The sequence below is a fragment of the Pseudopodoces humilis genome, chromosome 33 (assembly GCF_049639895.1).
Source record: "Pseudopodoces humilis isolate 2021_Gansu_Grassland_sample_001 chromosome 33, ASM4963989v1, whole genome shotgun sequence".
Lineage (NCBI taxonomy): Eukaryota > Metazoa > Chordata > Aves > Passeriformes > Paridae > Pseudopodoces > Pseudopodoces humilis.
In genome coordinates, this window is record NC_142232.1 from 1,944,459 (window position 1) to 1,966,221 (window position 21,763).

At 47.8% G+C, this 21,763-nt stretch overlaps 1 long non-coding RNA gene across 1 annotated transcript in view; it reads left to right on the forward strand.

The window, feature by feature from the left end:
- LOC148182342 (uncharacterized) overlaps positions 1-1,162 on the forward strand; it is a 30,165-nt gene extending 29,003 nt beyond the window's left edge. The window contains exon 3 of the long non-coding RNA XR_015774796.1: positions 1,030-1,162. This is a non-coding gene — a long non-coding RNA (uncharacterized LOC148182342). The remainder of the gene's footprint in view (positions 1-1,029) is intronic.
- Positions 1,163-21,763: the final 20,601 nt, after the last annotated feature.

The following is a 21,763-nucleotide window of genomic DNA, read 5'->3' on the forward strand; positions in this document are numbered from 1 at the left end:
GCCAGCTCCTGGGGACCCTCCTCTCCTTCTGGAGTCACCGCCAGGAATGGCGGTGGTCACGGTCATTTGTAGGTCCTCAGTAGGGTGGGAGGCTCGAGGGTCACTGGCGGGGGGGCTTCCACATCCATCTGGCAGGGTGGGAGTAGAATTTGGGGGGTTCAGGGGGTGGATTTGGGGGTGGTGGGACAGGGGGAGGAATTTTGGGGTGCTCAAGAGATGGATTTGGGGGATGTAATAAATGGAATTGATTTGTGCTAAATTGTAACAGTTATTAAAGTTATTATTAGAAGCAATCAAAAGAATCAGTGTTACAAGGCAGATGCTCACCTTTACAGATGTTACTTGTTAAAATTGAGGTACAGGATGTAGTTTAGAAGATAAGTGATGTCCCAAGATGAAAACGGCCTTGAGATGGACAAAATTAGAACAACTTGAGGCATTGGGCCTAAAAATCAGTAAATATCAGACTAACTAGTAGACTTACGTAACACAATGCTTAGTACGCATGCCCAAACGTGCAAGGTTATCCAGAAGACAACGAGGAAGAGGAGAAGCCTTCTCCAAAAGACCACCAAAAGAAGACTGAAGACCCCCTAACAACAAGTGAAGCATGTGCCGTGAAGAAAAGTGACGTAAAGTCAGCAAAATCAGAAATAGGAGGAAACTTACGGGAAACATTAATGAATATGTATAAGCATACAGTATATAAGTTTAGCTTGAAGTGCTTTGTTTTGTACGTGAGGCAGGGTGGGGAACCCCCTCCATACCCTGTTTGGTTTTGTACGTGAGGTGGGGTAACAAGCCCTCCCTGTAGCCCGGTTGGTTTGGCTTATGCTCTAATCATACTTAATTACTGGCAAATTATGTATATAAATTGCATTTTTTTCTAAAATTGTATTCTTTTACTAAACTGTATTCTTTTATACTAAATTACTATTCAATTCACTAAATTGTATTCATTTTTAGTTGTTATTAACTCAAGGGACCTAGTTGTCAAAAGTCTAATTTAATTTATAACACCTCTGCCAGGGCACAAATTTAGAAGGCAAAAAGTTAAAAAACCCCACAGCATCAGCCACGCTTCCTAGTGAGAAGGGTTGGAACTCCGCACCTCAGCACTTCCCCAGCAGCTTTACAAAGGTAAGTGGGATCTAAGTTGTGCCCTCCAAACCAACAGAGCCAGCCTACCTTTAGGGTGAGAAGCCACGGCCTCTGTTATACCCCCGGATGCCTCCTGTGCCCCAGAGAATGGCCGTGGCTGTAAATGTGTGTTTGGCTGCAGCACAGGGCCAGGCTGAAGCTCGGCAGCCTCATCAGAGCCCACGGCCATGGCCCTTCCCTGCCGGGGCCCTCACCTGGCCCAGCCTGGCCCGAGCAGCCCGGGCTGGCCTCAAGGGATGGGCTCTGCCTGCCCGCTGTGCCCACAGGCTGGGCCCAAGGGCTCACAAGAGGCTTCCTCCCAGCTCTGCAAAACCTCAGCCGAGTGTCCCCTTTGCTGTGCTGAGAAGAGTAAAAAATCCTCTCAATTTAACCCTGCTGCACACCTCATGAGGGATCCTTGCACACCTCAGGAGAGAGCCCAAATTAGCCCTGTGTGCCTCATGAGGTGCAGGTCCGGGTGATGCCACTGAAGGAAATGTGCCCTCACAGCCCAGGGACGCTCAGCGTGGACTCCCCCAGCCCCTCGGGGCCTGGTGGCTGGTCACGGCAGCCCCTGCCTGGCTCCTGCCTGCCCACACCGTGGGCACCCCTGGCTGCTCCTGGACATGGAGCTCAGCCAGGGCTGGCGTCGTGTGGGCTTTGCTGGTGGTACCAGCCAGACACTGGGTGACAGCCCCATCTCTTTATTTGAAGAAAAAGCATGGGCCAACCCCTGCTCTGGTGGACAGGGGCTGCCCACCTTCAGTCCTGGCCAGGGACCAGGGCCAGGGGGCTCAGGGGCAGAGGGTCTCGCTTTGGAAGTGTGGGTCTTGGGATGCCCTCAAGATGGGGAGGCAGATGCAGCACAGCAGAGGGGGACAGAGGTGAAGAGTGGGGATGACAGGTCAGCTTCTCAGTGACGAAAGTCTTTGGCTGCTCTTCTGAAGGTGCAGAGGTGCTCCTGTTGAGAGAGGAGGTGGCTGAGGCCCCCAGCTGCCGCTGGCACACAGGGCCCCTCCTGCACAGCAGGGCCCAGAGCAGCCAAGGCTCCCCAGCCTTGGGAGCCAAGGCTCCCAGCCTGGAGCTGCTGGCACAGCTTGGCCCAGCTGGACAGCTGCCCCTCAAGGCCCTGGAGAGCAGGGGATGGCTCTGGGCAGGGTCCCTGGCCAGGAGCGGGCCCCAGAGCGCCTCTGCCTTTCAAGGACAGTCTCATCCCCGCTCTTTCTCCTGCCCACCTTGCTTTGCCTCTGCCCGCTGCTCCTGGGGCTGCTCTTGGCCAGGCAGCCTCAGTGGGAGCCAGCACTGGCTGCAGCCCCAGCGGGCTCCCCAGGACAAGGCACAGCAATTAAGAGGCCAGTGAAAGGCCTGGGCAGCAGCAGAACTCTCAGCAGAGTTATTTGGGCAACCAAGGACTATCCACAAGTGCACAGCAGCCTCACTGGGAATATTTCCTGACTATGAGCAGCCTTTCAAGAAGCTGTTTGAGGCTGACATCAGCAAAACACTCACCATTTTCTCTTCCAGCGGTACCAGATTCTGGCATAGCACATCATCAGGAAAAGTGCTCCACCAGCCACAATGGCCATTAACTTAATCAAACCACGTGTTCCTTGGTAGAAAACTCTTCTCATGCTTTCCCAGATATTCTGAGCATGTGTTGTGGTGCCGGCTGCATATGTGGGAGCAATGGGCAGTGTGAGCCTGTGCTGTGCTCCACTGCTGAGCTGGCAGCACGCTGGATACGGCCAGGATGTTCTCTGTTTCCCCCAGACCTGGGGCCTGCAGGCACCTTGCCACCCCTTGGCACAGGCTGTGCCCCCCAGCAAAGCCCAGAAGGCCCAGATCAGAGCCCAGGGGCAGCACAGCTGCTTGGGCAGTGGCTCCTTCCAGGAACTCAGGCCAAAACCAACCCTGAGCAGCCACTGCCATCCGCAACCCTCCCTGCCCCTTGACAGCTCCCCCAGCCCAGGGAGAAAAAAAAACTGTCAAAAAGTCTCCAGCCAGGGAACAGATTGTCCCAGTAATTGTGTGCTGCTATTTTTTTCTGCAGTGGTCCCAGAAGCATCAGTCAGTCTGCTCTAAATGCCCAGACATGGTCTGGCAAGCCCATATGCTTTTCAGTCAGACATTTTCAGAAATTTTCCAATAAATCCAGCAATAAATTCCAGGTTACCTTTGTGAATTGCACACTACAGTTTCTTTTGTTTACTCCCACTACCCGGAGGGTCCTGTATAAAGTCTTGAGGATCTGATTCTTTTCAATGATTTTTTTTTTTATTGCGACAGATGAAAGAGCTTTATTGTTTTTAGTTTTGGTAGTTTTAGTTTTGTTTTTTCTCTTAGTATGTTTGTTTTCTTATAAATCCACATGTTAACTTATTTTTATTTAGGTTTCTTCATTCCCCAAGCAATTATTTTGACAATCTGTTGTTCACTTCTTAGTTAATGCTCCATATATAAAAAATTATGACTGTTTTTATAGGAATAAAAAGATCTCAGATAGCTGTATTTTTAATTTTGTTGACATTCTCCCCACTCCCAGCTTTTAGTATGATAATTTTTGAAACATCCTTGAGAGTAGGTAGAGTTATTTGGGAAATGCTTGGCTTAACCTGGGAAATGGATTATTATATTTGGTGCTCTAAACCTACATTGCTTCAAGATTTGTTTCTCACTGCATGGGTGCCTGTGTAAATTAAAACAATGTTCGTGAGGTGGCTGAAGAGCTCAGACTTCAGGGATTAAAATTCCTGTGAGGAAGAGGAGGAAGAAAGCATAAAATCCTGTTTCAAAGGCTGTTTTTTAATTTTTAGTATGCCAGAACTATAGTAGGCTACCCCTCTCTTCAAATGTCATTGAATTAGAGAAAAACTCTCTCCAGGACAAATTATGCAACTCTTTGCCTCACAATCCATCAGCCTTAATTACAGTGAGAGGTAAGTCTAAATTACAATCCGATTAGAGCAAATCAACATTGTGTGAATGGCAAGGAGAATTTGCTTGTCAACAGATTAATATGTCCCACTCAAGAATGAACAAAATCTTCCTTTACTTGGAAGAAAGTAGACATGGAGCAATGCAGTGCTTGGGTTTTATCCAGTGATAAATGGGGCAAGAAGCTGTAACAACTTACCTGTTTTAATACAGCCAACAGTGCACCCACGTTGAAGGGATCTTCACGACATTCCTTTGTTTCTTAACAAGGAATGGGCAGCAAAATGCTGGTATTTATCTGAGCTGGAAGCCATGTTCCTCTCCTGTTTCTCCTTGAGCATACTGCTCTTTTCAGACTTCACTGTGCAACTCATCAATTCTCTCTTGGCCAATAGCTAAAGAGCACAACTACCAAGACACAGGCGCCAGCATCATCACCCCAGCCTTATTCCAGCACTGCTTTGCTGGTGTACAGGAGCACAGAATGGCTTGGCTTGGAATGGACATTTGAAGGGCATCTAGTCCAATGCCCTGCAGTGAGCAGGGACACCTTTAGATCAGGTTGCTCAGAGCATGAGCTTGAATGTCAGCAGGGATGGATGCCCACCTTTCTGGGCAACCTGTGTCATGGTTTCAAAACCCACAGTGTAAAAAACATCTTTCTTATGTCTAGTCTGAATCTACCATCTTTTACATTGAAAACATTCCCCCTCAGTCTTGCCACAACAGGCCATACTAAATATTCTGTCTCGTCTTTTTTACAAGCCCCCTTAAAGTACTGAAAGGTAGCAATCAGGTCTCCGTGGAGCCTTCTCTCTTCCAGACTGAGCATCCCCAGCTATCCCAGCCTGTCTCCAAAGCAGAGGGGTTCCAGCACTCAGAGCATTTTGTCCCTCCTCTGGACCAGCTCCAACAGGACTGTGTCCTTCCTGTGTTGGGCACCCAGAGGTGGATGCAGTACTCCAGGTGGGCTCGCACCAGAGCAGAGGGGTGGTGGAATCACCTCCTTCAAGCTGCTGGGCAGCCTCCTTTGGAGGCACATGGCTGGCTCATGTCCAGCCTCTCACCTTGCAGCAGCCACAAGTCCTTCTCAGCAGGGCTGCTCTCCATCCCTTCATCCCCCAGCCTGTGAGATCAGCTGGGCTGGGACCCTGTCATAGCCCTTGGACAGAGCTGCTGGGCAGGATGAGCTCCCTACTGAAGAAGGCAGATCCCACTCCCCACACAATTCCACCCTGGCCATGAGGTCACAGCAGCCTCTGGGGTGACAGCAGGCTGAGGTCACAGCAGGCTCTGAGGTCCCAGGTGTCCCAGAGCCCCTTGGTTGCACAGCACCACAAGGACTGAGCAGTCCGTCCTTGACCACGACTGTTGTGGCACCGGCGGCAGCGGCAGCAGCGGTGCTGACATTGGGACAGTGGTGTGAGGACATTGGTGACATTGGGACAGTGGTGTCAGGACAGTGGTGGCAGCAAGAGCTGCAGGACTGGCAGTGGGCAAGGCACCATGGCCTTTGCTCTGTGCCTCTTCCTCCTGCTCCTCCCGTCAGTGGCCCTGCCTGACAGGGCTGCCCAGGCTGCTCCGTGGCGAGCACAGCGAGCAGGTGAGCTGGTCTGGCTCCCCTTTTCTGGGACAGTGCTCCCTTCTCCCTGCGAAGGGTTGCGGAAGGTTTTCTATGGAGCTTTAGGGAGGGTTTGCTCTGTGGGAGGGAGAGAGACCCCAGGGGCCCTGGGCTGGTCCTGCCACCCCTCCAGAGATGTCGCACAGGGCCTACAAAGAGGATGGAGAGTGACCAGAGCCAGCCCAGAGCTCCCCAGGCCCCTTTGCAGCTTTGGCCATGTCCATTGACATCTGGCTCCCATGGCTTTACCTGTAACTTTTTCTGAAAAATTCTTTTTTGTTTATTTTTTCTCTTTCTTGATTCTGCTGCACTTCTTCTGTATTTTTTTTCCACTCCTGGATTTCTCAGTCTCCTCTAACAACAAGTGAGGCATGCGCCATGAAGAAAAGTGACGTAAAGTCAGCAAAATCAGAAATAGGAAGAAACTTACGGGAAACATATATTTGTTCATAATGAATATGTATAAGCATACAAGATACAAGTTTAGCTTGAAGTGCTTTGTTTCGTATGTGAGGTGGGGTGAGAGGCCCCCCCTGTACCCCAGTTGGTTTTGCTTATGCCTTAACCATTTGTAACCACAGGCCAATTATATTCACATATATATATGGTAATATATATCTGAATATATCTACTAAATGTTACCTTTTTTTACTAAATTGTATTCTTTTACTAAATTGTATTATTTTATTATTTTCTATCCAATTTATTAAAGTATATTATTAATTAATTAAATTTGATTTTTTTGAAAATTGAAAGTCATTTATAACAGTTGTATCAGATGCAGAGATCCACGAGGATGCAGAGATTCACGCACAGCCCCTGGAGAAGCCCATGCCAGAGCAGGGGAATGCCTGAGATGAGGCTGTGACCCCGGGGGACGCCTGTGGACAGAGGGGCACCCGCTGGAGCTGCCTGTGCTGGAAGGACTGACCTTGTGGCAGAGTGATGCACGCTGCAACACTGTGAGGGGGCTGTTCCCGTGGAATGGACTCAGGTTGGAGAAGTTCCTGGAGAAGTCTGTAGTGGGAAAGACCCCACTACAGCAGGAGAATGTCTCCTGTCCCTGAGCAGCAGGAAAAGCCCTGGGGGATGAACTTGATGTGCGGAATAAAAAGAACCCTATAACTCGCAGAGTAGTTATAAGAGTAGGTATGAATTTATTCAGCGCTGAGGTGCATGGGGATATCTCCTCCAAAAAGCATGCACCCCTTTTTGATTGGGTTTTCCCTTTTTATCCTTTACAGACCAGGTTTACACGATATGCCTAATACATATTAATTTTCTAACCCCGCCTGTCTTCACTTCATATTACAATTAGCCCCGTGCTCCTTTCAGTCCTTTGATCGCTTTTTTTGGAACTTTAAATTTGTTTCTGTTTCTTCCGGCTTAGGGTCTGAGGAATCTCCTTTATCCTGTGGTGCCTTTGTCTTTGCATCTTGCTTGTGTATTCCAGCTCCTTATCTCATCTTGCAGTCTGGCTCTTTTTCCTGTTCTTGTGGATTAGGGTGTCAGGGTCTGGTTTTGTCAGACACCCCTTTTAGTTAAGCATTTTTCTTTGTTTCAATCCCCCCTTTTCTAGAAAATTAGTAAATTCTTTTACTTAGCAATACCAATGCCTTTTATTTTTCAGTCTATTTTTACAGCTTGCTCTCCTCGGTATGTATCCCTCATTGCATTACCATATGCTGTTGCTAGGGAAGTCAGTACTGCTATCCGTTTTAACATCCTCCAGTTCCAAACAAGCATTGCAATCAATAGCACCAGACTTATACCTACTAATGCTCTCGCAGTCCCCAGTGCCCCCTTCTCCTTGACCCATTTATCCCCTGGACCCCTATTCCTGCCTCTCCCAGCACCCAGCCCCTCCTTTTCTCAGCACTGAGGACACCCGGGACCTGTATTCCTAGCCATCCTGGCTTTCCCTGCCCTGTCCTGGCAATGGGGACACCTGGGGTCCTTGGAGTTCCTTTTCCTGGATACAGGAACCCCCTGAACTCCAGCCATCCCACATCTAGCCAGCCCTAGCCTTTCCTCTTGTCAGTCCTGGCATCCCCAAATGCCCTTCCCGGCTCTCCCTGTGTCTCGGTTCTAGAAGACAGGTGTCTGCTAGGGAGGGCAGGAGCCTTCCTTGAGATGAAAGAATGTAGACCCCCTCCTTCCGAATTATTATAATTTTGAAATCAAGGGGCTTTTAGGCAGAGATCTGGGGATAGTGTTATAAATGCAATGGCAAAAATAGGGTTAATATAAAAAGCGATTTATTATAAAACAATTTCAATCCCAAACAACGAGAGAAAAAAACCACAATAAATCAGCGCAGCGCTGGGTGGACAGGGAGACGTCTATACCCAGAGGTACAGATTTACCCAAATCCACGAAGGAGGGTAGACTGTCCGGGGTTTTTATAGGGATTTTGTGTCCTGAGGCCAAAACTCTGAGCAGTTACTGTTCAACAAAGAGTTTAGATGGCTGGTTGAATGAATTTCCTGGAACCGTGGAACTGAATCAATAGACGACTGGGCAGAGTCCGTTCGCATGTGAAAGGTTCTGAGTGCTTCTTGATTGTATCTTCGGTTGGACTCTCAGGGTGGAGTGTCCAGGTCCGGTGCGGAGTTGATGGATATCTCGGCTGGGCTCTTCTTATTGTTTGGCCTGATTGCATCTTCAGTCGGGGCTTGCAGGGAGGGGTGCCCTGGTGCGGTGTGGAGTCGATGGGCATCTCAGCCTGGCTCCTCTCATTGTTTAGCCTGATTGTCCGTGTCCTGCTCTTTCTTTCAGGCTGATGAACGTTGCCTAGGGTCGTTACCACCTGAATGGGTAGTTACTGCTGGGTTTGGGGGAAATTCTTAGGCCACACTATATTTTATATAATTTTTACATTGTTACAAATCCAGTCATATACTTATTTATTCTTTCACAAATTTTTATCCAAGGTTACATTTATCACAGTCCCCCGCCTAATAATTTATCACATTAAAATTCGTGTTATTTCATTCATTTCTAGTGAAGGAGAACTGTGTAGTTTTAACTATATTTGTCTTCTTCACAGTCTGTAAGTGAATTCTCACAGTATTCTTGAGAAGGGTTGTTTTTATTTTCAAATTTCTTTAAGGCTTCAACTGCCTTCTGGTTCTCTCTTTTCTCCTCTAACTTCATTAGTTTAGAGAAAAGAGTGGGTTTCCCTGGTGCCTTTTCTGGGTCAATTGGAAGAGTGGCAATTTGCATTCCTTGCACAACAGAATGAATTAACCTGATGAAGCAAGGAATCAAACACGGGAGAAAGATGATTCCGGCAATTGAACAAGATATAAAGAACACTAACTTTTTCCACCAAGCCCCCTGTCCAAATATCTGGTCCCACCAGGAGGCTTGCAGAATTGAGTTCCATTTTTGAACGGGCACATGTGCTACCTTTTTTATTTCGGCAGCTAGTCCTTTTATTGTCTCTCCATAATCATCTATTTCCATGCAACACTCGGATTCATTGTATTTACCGCATACTCCTCCTTCCTCGGCTAACAAATAATCGAGAGCTAGTCTGTTTTGGTACACAAAAGCTCTCATTTGCGAATGTTGCTTCGCTAGGAGTTCTAGGGCCTCTGAGGTGTGGTTGGAAACCACTTCTACTACCGCTTGTAACCTGATAAGTCTGTTGAGAAGGTAAATGGGAGTCCTGTAACCCCAACTGCCATCGTTTGCCCAAGTGGCAGGCCCATAATACTTAATGATCCTTTCAGCAGGCCATTCTTCTTCTTTCCATTTCTGACTGCCTCCTGCCATGGGTAGTTCCCATTTTAATTCCCTCTTTTGTCTATTTAATGTTTCAAAGAGGGGAGCTCCCAGCAATTTACTTTCTGTTCTGGGTAGAGTAAAGAAAAAGGGTCTAATTATTCCGAGAGTGCAAGACCCCTTCCATTTCTTAGGTAGCTCACTATATGCTTTCTTGCCACATAACCAGTAAATGCCATCGGGAGCTTCCCAGCCTTTGTTTGTTCTTGCCGGATCATCCCAATATTCTTTCAGGCCTTCTAGTGCTTGGAAGGGATTGGCCCCGGAGCTTTTGTACCAACATAGTTCAATTATTTCAACCCATTCGCAGTGATTACCCCGGGTGCGACTCCAATAGCCCGCGGGTGGTTCAGGTTGCCAAGTTTTTGATTTACTGTCAGAATTCACTGTGAGTGTGCTTACACACGGGGTATAGCCTACTAAATCAGTGAATTCTTTTCCTTCTCTGCTAATGCAGACGGTACCAATTATCCTTTGGTCTATAACCCATCCCTCGGGTCTTCGTTTTGTTTTTGACATTTTTGAGCCTTCCCATTTTAGGAGTTGCTCTGGGGTGAGTCCCTCTCCCTTCCAAGGCCACCTTTCAGCCGACTTTAAACCGCCACAGATCCAACAGTTAGATAGACCTAATTCTGTGGCTATTTCTTGCATTAGGTCTATGAAAAGATTCTGGTTGGCGGCTGGCAATCCCCAATTGCTGTATTGTCTCTCTAATTGCTCATAGTGCTCACTAAGAGAGTTAAGCCTCTCTTGTTCTAGTCTCTTTTTCCGAATTTCTACTTCTCGCCTCTTTAATTCTAGGGTTAGTTGTTTTATTTTGTTTTCAGGGTCCATCCCTTCCTCATCTCTGGAGAAGCAGAACACTTGATCGAATTGTAAACATACTCGGTCATCATCACGTTTTAACAAATCAAGAATTATCGGTTCATTACTAAAGGAGGCTTTCTCTTCATGTTTTAAATTTTTACCTTCCCAATACACTTTCCCCCCTATGGTACACATTTTTAAGTTTGCTTTATTGTAACACAAAGGGTTGACTTTATAATATGCTAAAAAGGTGGATTGTCTTTTTCCTCCTATCCAGACAGTTTTGTTACATTGGCTGCAGATTGGAATTGGAGGGAGCATTCTCCACTTCTCTTTTATACCTGAAGTGGGTAGCTTTGGTTTTTCTTCTCATAGGAGTTTTAGACTGCCCGTCCTTAAAACTTGCCCTTGAGTGATAACACCAGACCTCCCCCTTTAGTTCACAGAGATTATACTGAGTGCCATTGGATAAACAAAACCCCTTTTGTTGTTCTGGAGGACAGTCAATTATTCGTCCGGCATCTGTGGCAGTCCGACACTGCTCACACTTCCCCAGGGGACGCTCCCCCAGAGGTACCTCGGGACTCATTCCCTCGGTCAAGCACATGGCTAGATTCAGGACTATCAGGATTCCCCACCAGTGTATCCCTCTGCCTTGCCCTTCGCCCATATAAAAATATACAGCGGGGATTACCATCTTCTTGGCAGCAAGGATATTCTTCAGGGGCCCTTGTAGTCCTTATGGCATACCTTCTTTTGAAAGCAGCCCACTGAGACGACTTAATCGTACCTTTACTGTCTTTCGGCACTCGATTTCCAAAGCTTCTGCCTTGGAGTCTAGTTTCCCCCTTATCCCTTTTTGAAAAAATAGGAACCACTCAGGAGAGTCAAGTTCTAACAACCCCGCCCTGGTGGCACGTATTAAGAGACGGCTAGTCAAATCCTGTTCTTTTTCTAGACACTTTGTACACAATCCCTTAGGCTTGTACCCTCCCCAACAGTGGGTTACCCAAATCTGTTTACAATAAGCGCACTTAAAATGTATAAACGGAAAACAATCACATTCAGGGTTGATACAACTTATCTGGTCGTCACTGATCATTTGTGGTGACGCTGAAGCCTAATTTTCAGTTCTCCCAGAGGGGTGGTGACTTTCCACTCGGAGGTGTCGTATTCCTTTACTTTTTTTACTCGAGATGAATGTGTCCAGCCTCTTTCTGCAGTCCGGACAGCTGTGCCTGTGGTCAGGAGAACAAGGAAAGGTCCTTCCCAATGGGGGGTGAGGGGAAGCTCCTTCCAAGCTTTGACGAGGACTTTATCCCCAGGCTGTATCTGGTGTATTGCGAATCCCAGAGTGGCGCTTTGGGGGATCAGTCCTCGTTTTTGCAATTCCTGTAAATTTTTGTTGATAGCAATGAGATATGGTTGTATTTGCACATCCTAAACTTGAGGGTGTCCTACTGGCATTCCATGTTTGTATGGCATCCCATACAACATTTCAAAAGGGGACAGACCCGTTTCAGAATGGGGCATCGTTCTAATATTTAGCAAAGCAAGGGGGAGACACTTAATCTACGACATTTTTGTCTCTATCATGAGTTTAGACAATTGGGATTTAAGTGTTTGGTTCATTCTTTCCACCTGCCCTGAACTCTGAGGATGCCAGGGGGTGTGGTATTGCCACCTAATACCCAGAGCCTCTGAAATTTGTTTTATAATTTTTGAAGTGAAATGAGTTCCTTGATCTGAATCAATACAATCTACTATCCCATACCTAGGGATGATTTCTTCTAATAGAATTTTTGATACTGTTTGGGCTGTAGCCCTTGCTCTGGGAAAGGCTTCTACCCAGTGCGTCAGTTTGTCAACTATTACTAATAAAAATTTATATCTACCGATTTTTGGTAATTTGGTGAAGTCCACCTGGATCCTCTCAAATGGTCTGTATGAGAGAGGACACCCTCCCCAAACAGTTTGTTTGGAACTGGATCTATTCACTTTTTGGCAAACCACACACCCCTGTACCTCTTGCTTGGCAATTTCAAAAATCCCCTTGCACCCGAAAAATTTCAGGAACTGATCGGCCAGTGCCCGAGTTCCCCAATGGGTCTGTGTGTGTAGTCTTCGTAATACTCTCCTTGCCGCTCCCTTCAGGATTAGTTCCCTCCCATCAGGTAACCACCATTTTCCCTGTTTCACGACTCCCCCTATTTTCTTGAATTCTTCAATCTGCCTCTCTGAAGGGAGCACGGGGATTTCAGGCGATTCCTCCGGAGTCACCTCGGGAATACTTACAGTGAGCAGAGCTGCTCGTTTTGCCTCTTTATCGGCTAGGTTGTTACCTCAGGTTTGAAACTGCAACCCCGTCTGGTGTCCTTTTACATGGACAACTGATATTTCTTTCGGTTCTCAGACAGCCTCTAGAATCTGTCGGATTATTTCCCCATGAATTAGGTCTTTTCCCTTAGTATTTATCAGTCCTCTTTCTTCCCAAATCTTCCCAAAAGTGTGTACCACACCGAAAGCATACCGTGAATCTGTGTATATGGTCCCTCTCCTTCCTTTCAACCTCCGGAGGGCTCTCAGGAGAGCATAGAGCTCGCAAGCTTGTGCAGACCAGCTTGCTTTCAAAAGACCAGATTCTACAACCTCCCCGGATGCACCATTTATTATCGCATATCCTGATTTTCTTTTTCCCTCAATAATTTTCGAAGATCCATCTACAAACCACTTCTCTCCCCCTTCTAACTCCTGATCCTCTAAGTCCGGTCTTATTCTGGTCTGCAGCTCCACGATCTCAGAACAATCATGTACTAATTTCTCTAGAGGTTCACCGAATAGAAACTGAGCAGGATTTTGTGCAGAAGTGGTTTTCAATTCCAAACCGGGTGAGCTGATTAAGATGGCTTCATATTTTAGAAGCCTGGAATCAGTCAGCCACTTCTCTGCTTTTTGCTGCAATATGTTTCTCACATCGTGGGGAGTGTAAACTACCAGGGGAGCCCCAAAAGTTATTTTCTTCGCTTCTCCCACCAACAGAGCCACTGCTACAATTGCTTGTAAACATGTAGGCTAACCCCGACTAACAGGATCTAAGATTTTTGAAAGAAACCCTATAGGCTTCCTTTTGCCTGCCCATTCCTGAGTCAGGACTCCCTGTGCTGTTTGTCCACTCACATCCACAAACAACTGGAATTCTTTATTCGTATCTGGTAGAGTTAGTACGGGGGCAGTCATAAGAACAGTTTTCAATTTCTGGAAATTAGACTCATCCTGTTCAGTCCACTTCAGCCTGTCAGTGTTTAATCTTTCATACAAAAACTTCACTTTTTCACTGAAACCCTCAATCCACTGCCTGCAATATCCCAAGAGCCCTAGAATTTGTCTAATTTGCCTTTTTGTTTTTGGTGCAGGCAATGCAAGGATGCCTGCTACCCTCTCTGGGTCTAATTTTTTTTTCCTTGAGATATCCAATGTCCGAGGTATTTTATTTCGGGCTCTGTGAATTGCAGCTTGGATTTTGAGACTTTCAAACCCTTCTTTCCTAGAAAGTTCAACAAGGCAATAGTGCTTTTTCTCACGCTCTCCTCAGTCAGTCCAGCTATTAGCAAGTCATCTACATACTGCAAAAGCTTTGTCCTGTCCTCAAGAACAAATTGGGTTAACATTTGTTCTAAAGCTTGCCCGAAAAGGTTCGGAGACTCCACGAACCCCTGGGGGAGGACCGTCCACCTTAGCTGTTGCTTTCGGTTTGTATCTGGGTCCTCCCACTGAAATGCAAAATAATCTCTACTCCTTTCATCCAGAGGGCAAGTCCAAAAAGCATCTTTCAAATCAATCACACTGTACTACACATCTTCTGGTGAGAGTCTATTTAGTAAAGTATAGGGGTTGGCCACCACCGGGAATCTAGTCCGGGTCCTAGCGTTTACCGCTCTTAGGTCCTGGACCAATTGGAAACTGCCATCCGTCTTCCTTACAGCCAGGATGGGGGTGTTATGTTGAGACATGCAAGGTTCTAAAGTACCCCCTTTTAGGAGGTCATCAATTACTTGTTTCAACCCCCTTCTCCCCTCCATTGGGATGGGATATTGTTTAACCCTTATAGGGTCCTCAGAGTTCTCGATTTCTATTTTGATAGGTTTGATATCTAGCTTTCCTACCTCTCCTTTTGAATGCCATACTTCAGGGTTTATTTTCTCCTCATCTTTAGGAGTCAACTTAAATATTTTCACCACCAATTCAGAATTTTTAATCATGATATTAATTCTTAAAGCGACAATCATGTCCCTTCCCAACAAATTGTAATCTGCTTCTTCCACTAATAGTAAATTCCCTAAGCAAATTTTATTTTCAGATTCTATTTCCACATCTTTTATTACAGGCACTTCAAAGGGGTCTCCCTTTGCACCGATTACAAAAACTTTTTCTCTGCTAGCCACACATCTGTATGGCAATTTCTGCAGGGTACTTCTCTCTGCCCCAGTATCCACAAGAAAACTTACCTCCTGTTGTTGGGGGCCCACTTTTAATTTTATCAAGGGCTCCTTGGATGTTCCGGTCTCCAAATTAAAGAGCCCCTGACACCCCTAATCTTCCTGAAAAATTTTCTCGTCTTTTATTCTTTGTTTACAATTCCACTGAACGTGTCCTACCTTTTTACAGTAGTAGCATTCAGGGGGTCCTTTCCGTGGGATCGGGGCTGCCCGGTGAGAACCTCGACCTTTTCCGGGTAGTGTTTTAAACTTACCCTGTATCTGCTCTTGTTTCTGGACCTCTTTCACTGCAGTTACTAAAACCTTAGCTTGCAATTTCTGCTTCTCATCTTCTCTCCTCATGTATACTTTTTGAGCTTCCCTTAGGAGCTCCTGGAGGCTTTTATCTTGCCACCCCTCGATCTTTTCTAATTTTCTCCTAATGTCTTCCCAAGATTTAGCAACGAATTGTGTTTTTAACAGAACCTCCCCCACAGGAGAGTTCGGGTCAGTCCCAGAGTAAATCTGTAAACTTCGCCGTAATCTCTCGATCCATTCAGTGGGTGGTTCCTCTTTCCCTTGACACTCTCCAAAAACTTTGCTAATATTCTGGCCCCTAGGGACCGCTTCTCTTATACCTTGTACAATTATGCTCCTTAAATCCATCATGTTCCGTCTGCCTTCCTCCGTCTGTGCATTCCAGCTCGGGCTTACGCTAGGCCATTTCTGGTTGCCTGGCGTCCCCTGTGGATTGCGTCTCTCCCAGTCTCTGATACCAGCTTGTTTAATCATCTCTCTTTCCTCCTGATTAAACAATGATCTTAGGATTGCCATAAGATCGTCAAAGGTATAAATACTACTCCCTAAAAATTCGTCTAACCTCTCAGCCACACCAAAAGGATCATCCAACAACCGCCCCATCTCTTTCTTAAATGCTCTTACATCTCCAGAGTTAAGGGGTACATTCACAAAACCGATCACTCCTGGGGCCGTCGGTACTTCCCTAAGAGGGAACAACCGGTGCCCTTCTTCACTCTCTCCCCATTCATTATCCACCATTCTTGCTCTCAAACGGGTTCTACTTGCGGGAGGGGAGTTGGTGATTGTGGGTTGCCTCCCCGTTATCAATTGTGGGAACTCCGCCGCCACCCGGTTGATGGGAGGGATTCCCTCCGTTATATGGGGGGGGTCCCGGTTGTGGCAGCCGGACCGGCAAGGACGGATAGGGTGATCCCCAGCCTTGTGCAGGAGAAACCTCCGAAGAGGCTATTGTGGCTACGGTGTTTGCAGGCGGGGAAAGGGGAAGGGCTGCCGGCATCGCTGCCGGCACCGAGTCTCCCACTTGAGACACATGCATGTCAGTGGGTTGGTCTCGGGGGCCCAAGGGTGCTGAAGGCACCACTTGATCTGCAGAGGAAGGTCCCGCCGGTCCATGATATGGGGGTGGTAAGTGGTCGAGGGGTTCCCAGGACTCAGCTCTCAACTCACGTTTTTCTTTTTGTTTCATTGGGAATAGCCCTACTCTGACGTTTACCCAGAGCTTAGCATATTCCTTCTCCTCAGGATCTGAGGGGACCTTGTTTTCCACATAAGAGAATAACTTATTACACGTCCATTTTTCAAATGTGCCTAACACTGGCCAAGTGAGATGACTTCTCAACTCCTGTCCTCCCCAAACCTCCATACAATAATGTATCAATTTTTCCTTTGATTTCCCCTTCCTCTGGGGACAATCTTCCCAGTGTTTTAGCATCCACCCCAAGGGACTTTCCAGCGGGATGTCTGGTGATTCCTCCCCCTGATCGGAGGAATTTTTCCCTGTGCTTCTTCTTTGAAGCTTACTCTTTTTCTGCCCCATACTTCGCAAATGTATAATTTCTTACCTGTCTTCGACTTCTCCGTGAGTCGGTATCAGTTTGTGCGTTGTGTACTTACTCTAGGAACCAAAATTTTGCCGATACTCACCCTTCAGCGAGCTGAGCTGAGGTCTCTTGTAATCGGTACTTTTGATCCTCTTCCGGACCTCTACCTGGGTCCGTTAACTAAAAGGGTTTACCAGTTCCCGAGCTTGACAGGACGTATCCTTCCCCTTTTAGTTCCTTGCGATCAGTCCCCCGAGACACCCTTTGGCCTCAGGTTTTTACAAGTGTGTGTCGAGAAAAAAAAGCTTTCACTCTGGATCGCTTCCTTCGCGGCCGGCCAATTCCCTCGCGGGAGGATGGAAATGCGGCCTTGAAGTCCACAATCGCCCCGTGATCAGATCACGTCTCACACACTCGCCCGATCGCCCACTCAACCAGCAGTACTTACAGCTATTTTCCTGCGTGGATGTCTTTGTGCACAACAGACGTTTTACGAGCAAAACAAGCCACGGCTTCCCGAAGGCTCCGTGCCTTCCTGAGCTCTCTGATCCGGATCCGTTTCCTTTTTATTGTGGTTTTTATCTCAGCCTAAATTTGGTTCGGACATCGGAACGAGCTACGGGGCCTCTCAACTCACCAGGCCGCCAAAATCAGCGGGGGTACCCGTCCTGGGCAGCGAGATTCCCCGCAGTTTCTCCGATCCGAGTCACGGCACCAATCTGTTATAAATGCAATGGCAAAATAGGGTTAATACAAAAAGCGATTTATTATAAAACAATTTTAATCACAAACAATGAGAGAAAAAAACCACAATAAATCAGCGCAGCGCTGGGTGGACAGGGAGACGTCTGTACCCAGAGGTACAGATTTACCCAAATCCACGAAGGAGGGTAGACTGTCCGGGGTTTTTATAGGGATTTTGTGTCCTGAGGCCAAAACTCCGAGCAGTTACTGTTCAACAAAGAGTTTAGATGGCTGGTTGAATGAATTTCCTGGAACCGTGGAACTGAATCAATAGACGACTGGGCAGAGTCCTTTCGCATGTGAAAGATTCTGAGTGCTTCTTGATTGTATCTTTGGTTGGACTCTCAGGGTGGAGTGTCCAGGTCCGGTGCGGAGTTGATGGATATCTCGGCTGGGCTCTTCTTATTGTTTGGCCTGATTGCATCTTCAGTCGGGGCTTGCAGGAAGGGGTGTCCCGGTGCGGTGTGGAGTCGATGGGCATCTCGGCCTGGCTCCTCTCATTGTTTAGCTTAATTGTCCGTGTCCTGCTCTTTCTTTCAGGCTGATGAACGTCGCCTAGGGTCCTTACCACCTGAATGGGTAGTTACTGCTGGGTTTGGGGAAATTCTTAGGCCACACTATATTTTATATAATTTTTACATTGTCACAAATACAGTTATATACTTATTTATTCTTTCACGAATTTTTATCCAAGGTTACATTTATCACAATAGGAATAACAGTTCTTTACTAGTGTTATAAATTTGTATTGTGATATTGGCTTTTGCAGATGAATATTATATATCAAATACTTTTTAGCTATGTATGTACTTTTTTTCTTGCTAACAAGTTTTAAGTTTAAAAGAATTTCCTAGGTACAAGGCAAGGAAACCCCAGAGGGCAAGGACAGTGGGGCCCAAGCTGTTATCAGGAGAACAACAGAGGCCAAACTGTTATCAGCGGAAGATATGAAACCCAGCTGCCTTCAGGGGAAGGATGACGGGCCCGGACTGTTATCTGCCCTGACCATTTGCAAAAAGAAAGGAAACCAAAAACTCCAAAATAATGATGACCAGCAGAAAATAAAATTGTGAAGAGCATGATCCAAGAAGGCGGAACCAGGGAGGGGACATGCTTGAATATGCATTAACCCCTCACAGCAGGAGGGGATAAAAAGGGTATTCCTGAAATACCAGGTGTGTTCCTGGCAAGGCGCCAGGGCACCCGGCCATTTTAACCCTTTGCTTTATTTCTTTTGTCTCCTAATTGTCTTTTTATTTATATTAAATTCTTTTTATAATTTATTAAGTGAATCTCATTTTTAAGACTAGTATAACCAGGCAAACAAACAACAATAACTACAGCATTAACAAGAAAACAGAACCAGGGACCCCGGGACAGCCTTCTCGGCTGAGATGGGATGGAGGAAAGGCTTTCTTTCACAAACCCCCTCGGGCGGGCAGTCCCGGTGCTCCTGCAGGGCTCCGAGGAGCAGTCGGCTGGAAACAGCACGGATGAGCAGAGATCCTGGGCCGGTGGCAGAAGTGTTTCCGCGGCGGTGGCTGGCACTGCCACACATCCCGGCAGGACAGGGGGTGCGAGGCCACCAACCAAGAGGGGAGAAGGAGAAGAAGCAGCAGCTCTGTCTGGGTGATGGCGAAATTCCCTTCTCTCCACCACGTGCCCAAAAATGTCTTTCTCCGAAGCTGAAGGAAGCCCGCCAAACTGTCCCCACCATCCTTTTTCCTGCCCCCCTTCCCCCCCTGGGCCCGGCCACTCTTTGTCTTTTGTCAAGCACCCACTAAATACCCACAGTTAGGTTGTCCCTGCAACTAATGAGTGAAAATTCCACGGGCAAGCCAGAACAAAAAAAAAAAGACACCTAACCCCCAACACCCTGTTCCCCCTTCCTTCAGATGTGACCTCCCCAATCCCAAATCTCCGTTTCCCCCCAGGTCTCCTCTCCCTGTGTTATCTGCACATGGCACTGTCAGAGCCTGGCCTGGGCTTCCTGCAGTCCTTGTCCATGGGGTCCCTGGCTGGGATCCCCTTCCAGCGCCACTGCAGCAAGTGGGGCTGGGTGGAGCCACAGCTGCTGGGCATGGAGGCCGGACCTGAACTGGGTCTTGGGATAGCTAGAGCAGGCACAAGGAGCGGCACCGGCACAGGGCCACCCAGGAGCTGTAGATGCTGCAGCAGTGGCACAGCCAGAGCAGGGCTGAGTGGGGAGAGCTGGGGCTGGGGGATCTGTGGGGCTGCGATGGAAAATGTGGCACCACCATGAGGACCCTTGAGATCCAGGCCAAGGAATTAACAAATTCCCTGGGTCACAGCTGCAGGGAATGTTTCCAGAATTATGTCAGGTATGGGTGGGAGGCACTGGAGTGTAAAGGTGGGGAGGGCAGAATTCCCATGACAATATGGGAATGAGAATGTAGGATTTGGGAGGGCAAATTTTGGGAACATGGGAATTCCCATGGAAATTCCATGGATGGATCTCAGACATCCCATTCCCATGGCACTTCCATGGATGGATCTCACTGTGGTACCATTCCTGTGGGAATTCTGTAGATGGATCTCACTGCCATGCCATTCCCATGAAATTCCATGGGCAGATCTCCCCATACCACTGCCATGGAAGCTCCAACTCCCCAAAGCCATCCTAGGGGTTGCCCTGTTCTTTGCCCTCCTCACCCCCTACAAGACTCCTGAGGGTCCCTTCATGACCCACCCAGGCTCCCCAAACTCATCCTGGGTCCCCCCTCATCCCTTTAGTGCTGGCTAAAATCACCAGATATGGATTAGGAGAAGGGCAAAACAGGCTTAAAACTTAAAAGGAATAAATAAACTTTATTAACAGGACTACAAGGATAAGAAGCATCAGAATAAAACCTCTAGAAACCTTTCCCCCCTCTGCTCAACTTTTTGTTTTCCCAACTGACCATGCAGAGACAAAACCTGGGATGATAAAGAAGTACCAACTATACAATAGAGCACCCATATCCTCTCTAGTAAATCCTAATCTCCCATTTCCAAAGCTTGCTTTTTTTTCTGCCTCCTGAAAGTGTCCCAGGCGCTTCGGATGCACGGTGACCTGGCACGGTGGCAGTGTCCAGAGATGGCTCTGGGGTGATCTCACAGCTTGGCAGTTTCAGTGCTCAGCTGGCAGACTGCTGCCCCACTGTGGGGCGGAGTGCTGGTCGCCAGCTGGATCACTGTCTGTGTCCTGGGGAAGTGGTGTGTGAGGTGATGCACAGGGACCAGAGTAGGGCAGGCTTGCCAGAGATGCAGAGGCGAGGGGAGCAGCAGCTGTGGGCACCACAGATGGTTGCTCTGAAACAGCAGGAGGCATGGTGGCACAGCATCTGCTTTGGGCAGGGGGGAGGAGGCCGTGCGGGCTCAGGCACGGGCCCTATAGCTGGAAGCCAAAGGGCTGAGGGGGCAGCACTTCCCACCACGCCATGGTCTGCAGAGGCAGTTGCCCCAGCAATTCTGATGCATGTGCAGGCCCCACAGATGGAACTGGTGGTGATGGGGGGGGGGCGCTGACGGAAAGACCCCTCCCACCGTGCTGGGGGTCTGCTGCGGGGACTGCTGTACTGTCAGCAGTACAGCAGGAGAAAGGGGCGCAGGGGGTGTCGAGGGTGGGGGCAAAGGGAACCATTGGTAGTGCAGGCTCTCCCACGGCCGCTTGAGGTGCTGAGAATGGTGCTGTGGAGGGCGCAAATGGAGGCAGACATTTGCCGCTTTCCCGCCACCCATCTGTTGATGAAGCCCTCTCAAGCAATTCCGTGGGTGATGGATACTTTGGCCTTACAATATCCCCGGGGAAGGATATTTTTGAGGAACATAGTCTCGTGGAGAGAGACTTTTTTCACCCAAGTCCAATGTCCCTTGAGAGTCTGGGCAGAGCTGAGGAAACAATACTTAAATTGTTCCCGGTCCCGTCCTCCAGCCTCTCAGTGTGTATGGAAGAGGCATTTCTGGCATCCAAATCCTCCATCCCCTCATCACCACCCCCAGATGGGCACTGTTGTAATGCTTTAGAGAGCATGCCCCAGGTGGTTGCCAGTGTACACACGCTGGTATCTCCGTTAGTTAACTCGGCCCATATATGGTCTTCCATCAACTGCCAGATATTGAGATTAAAGGCATTGTCGGTGGTTACTGTAAAACCCTGGGCTTTTGCCCACTGGAATAAGGCATGCATGGAATCTTCTGAGACAGTAAGCCCAAAGCATGGAAAAGCATCCTTTCATGCAAAGAGGACGAATTGTTCCTCAGTGGAACTTCAGTTCCCCATTGTAGGAACCTTTTATCCCAATGGCTCACAAGTGCAATATGCAAATGCAGTGGCTTATCCTGGGAATCTAAACTCTAGCTTTGTTGAGATTTACCATTCCAGGCCTGGT